This window comes from Phaethon lepturus, unplaced genomic scaffold (genome assembly GCF_000687285.1).
Source record: "Phaethon lepturus isolate BGI_N335 unplaced genomic scaffold, ASM68728v1 scaffold8552, whole genome shotgun sequence".
In the NCBI taxonomy this organism is placed as follows: Eukaryota; Metazoa; Chordata; class Aves; order Phaethontiformes; family Phaethontidae; genus Phaethon; species Phaethon lepturus.
In genome coordinates this window covers 53,137-56,497 of record NW_010525490.1, presented here as the reverse complement: position 1 = coordinate 56,497, position 3,361 = coordinate 53,137, and the positions used below count along the sequence as shown (strand labels likewise).

At 36.3% G+C, this 3,361-nt stretch overlaps 1 protein-coding gene across 1 annotated transcript in view; it reads right to left on the bottom strand.

The window, feature by feature from the left end:
• Nucleotides 1-3,361, bottom strand: part of PTPRD (protein tyrosine phosphatase, receptor type, D) — a gene marked incomplete at its 3' end in the record, with an annotated part of 66,991 nt that overhangs the window by 10,843 nt on the left and 52,787 nt on the right. The gene's annotated exons all lie outside the window — the stretch shown is intronic.

Here is a 3,361-nt window from a genome sequence, read left to right as displayed (position 1 = left end):
AGAGTCAAAAAAAACATGGGGGGGGGGAGGAGGGAGGGAGGGAGGGAGGAAGGAAACTTATTTATGCTTCTTTTTCTCTAAAGAGAAGCAAAACATGGAGAACTATGTTACATGAAGAATATCTACCATTTTCATTCAAGAATCTGGAAATTTAATGCTTTAAATGGAATCTTTCTTCACTAGTGCTCTGTGAGATCCTGAATGAAAATGCAAACTGGTTCATATTCATACATTATAAAATGATGATGCAAGCAGTGTCAAAGAGTTAATTTGCAAAAACAGAACTGAGATGATTTTTAACTTTACGATAGCAAAATCTTTTTCAGGTGTCCAATATTTGCTTTAAAATACCACTACTGCTGGAAGATTTTTTCTTTCTTTTTTTATAACTGATTCACAGTGTGACAATGCTAAATCTCTTATTATTTTGCTGGGCTCCCCTCTTAAAAATGCTCCAAATGATTTCTTGCTGATGGCATTCATGAAGGGTGCATTAAGCAAGATTTCATAGACTATGCAAAGAAACCAAACAGCAACATCATTGCAGGAATTATTTGAAAGTTACTAGTCCTATGATTTTATAGAAAAAAAAAAAAAAGAAAAAAAAAGTGTTTTGCTGTAAAAACATTCCATCTGTTCTCTGGTAAATACCTGAACACATGTATTAACTTCTCTTCAGTGAAGCAATGAAGATTTTAATGTGATTTTTCTGGTTTTACTCTTTTAAAATTATTATGGGAAACTCATTTGAAATTCCTTCTTTACTTTTGATTCTGAGTATCTCAAACTCCTACCATATTAGTAGAACGTCCTAGTGTTCTTTCTTCTTAAGTAAAGATGTGTGATGCAGCTTCCAAGAAGTATTTTAATCTATATTTCCTTCTCTTGAAGTCTAGGGATCAGTGGAACTGTCTAGAGGCAAGCTTCATTTACCTTTTTTCCACTTGCAAGTCAGTACTGTGCAGCACAACTTCATAATAAACTACTAAAAGCACTAAAATGTCATCTAATCATATATCTTAATATTTTGTATATTTACAGGACAATAGAATGGTTTATTATTTATTTTTATTCTCAGGATCATTCTGTTTTCTTTGTATCTTTCTAGACTATACAAGACGTCACAATTCTTTGAGATTATGCCATGGTTTTGAGACAGGTGTAAAAAAATCCACAAATGACAAATGAGATCATCGTATCATTTTCACTTGTAGAACTGTAAATCAGCACTGATTCTATGAGTATGGAGCATTATGGAGATTTAGAGCGGCTAATATCTCAACCACAACCATGCATTCCTTCAACAGTGTTGGTTATAGCAAAGAACAACTGTTTTAACTTCATTAAAACACAAATAAAAACATATGTACTTTATATAGCTGTGTTGTCTCTTGAAAATGTACCTCATGGAGACAAAAAAAAGCAGTGAAGCTTGGCTGTCTATTTTTTTTTTCCCAGTGCTGTAAACAACACAACAAATAGTTCAGTTGACTTCATATCGATAGATTACTGTCTACATTCACTTAGATTGACAGATGCTTTGTCTTAGATCATTATCATGATACATTTTTTTTTCTGTTTTTCTCCTTTTCTGGATTAAACAAAGAGTGATTACTTTTCATGTCTCACCTGTCAGGTTTACTGCTCCATTTTAATGCAGAAAAGAGGGGAGAAAAGGTGACATGTTAGTTGACCAGCAGAAAACAGGGTAACCATGACAGCAGGAGTTATAATAAATGTTGACTTATAGTAAAGATATATAACCAACCCAAATTAAGAAATCATAGTTCATCAAAATGTTTAATGCTTAGGAATCATAGAATAAGTGGAGGACACATAATTTAAGTCCAAAGAGAATCATCTGCTGAAAAAAAATCTTTTTATCTGCAAAGTAGTTCCACCTCAAATTTTAGCCAGTGAGATAATCGAGAATGGGTATTTAATTTGAGCTATCAAAGTAATGTTAACATTACACTGAGAAATGACATCTCACTAAGATATAGTTCCCTCCTACATTCTAGTTAGAAAAGAGATGAGGGGAGAAATGAGATGAAAGATTAAAGTGGAGGGCAGAGGAGAACGAGGAGAGAAAAGGAGAAGGAAGCGAGAAAGGCAAGCGACGAACAAGCTTAAATTGATAAGATACATATGACTTGTACTAAATTAAAACAAACAAACAAACAAAAACCAAAAAGCTTTTAAAACTATTTTACAAAGCCATGTAATAAAATGGCAAGAAATTTTTAGTGGTACCCCGAAAGTAAGGTAAGCATAAATCTTTCTCCAAGGAAGTATTATGCACCTTTTTAGATTGAGAAGGAATGGCGCATATTTGAGGTCTAGAGTGATCTGTAGAGACCTGTAATGATCTATGATCTACAGCTAAACAAGGAAAATAATTTATTATCTACAACCAACAGGTTCTACTATACATACACTGTAAATACAATGTTTGTCCATCTTTCTGTTTCTCTGTTGAGCATAATAAACAGGGTTTCTACAATCTTTTAATAGACTGGAGTCTGCAATGACCAGATTACATGTTATGAAAAAGTCTTTATAGAATCCCTAATCATCACTTAAGATTACCCCATTTTAATTTATGTGGTTTTCTTAACATCTGTTTTTTTCCCTTAGAAGCATATTTCTTCTTATAGCTCAAGATTCAGCAGGTGGCCAGCAGGTTGAGGGAGGTGACTGTGCCCCTCTACTCGGCTCGGGTGAGACCCCACCTGGAGTCCTGCATCCAGCTCTGGAGCCCTCAGCACAGCCAAGACATGGACCTGTTGGTGTGGGTCCAGAGGAGGGCCACAGAAACGATCAGAGGGATGGAACACCTCTCCTGTGAGGACAGGCTGAGAGAGTTGGGGTTGTTCAGCCTGGAGAAGAGAAGGCCCCGGGGAGATCTTATTGTGGCCTTTCAGTAGTTAAAGGGGGCTTATATAAGAAAGATGGGGACTGACTTTTTAGCACAGCCTGTTGTGATAGGACAAGGTGTAATGGTTTTAAATTAAAAGAGGGCAGATTTCAGCTAGGAAAAGCTTCTTCTAAGGAAGAAATTTTTCACACTGACTGTGGTGAAAGACTGGCACAGGTTGCCCAGAGAGGTGGCAGATGTCCCATCCCTGGAAACATTCCAGGTCAGGTTGGATGAGGCTCTGAGCAACCTGCTCTAGTTGAAGATGTCCCTGCTCATTGCAGAGTGGTTGGACTTTAGAGGTCCCTTCCAACACAAACTATTCTATGATTCTATGATACTATGATTCAGAGTGCCAAAACTCACTGATCAAAAGATTCAAGCTTCGGCTCCTGTCTTCTGAACCAAATCAAAACCTTCATTTTATAAGAGCAAGCAACACAA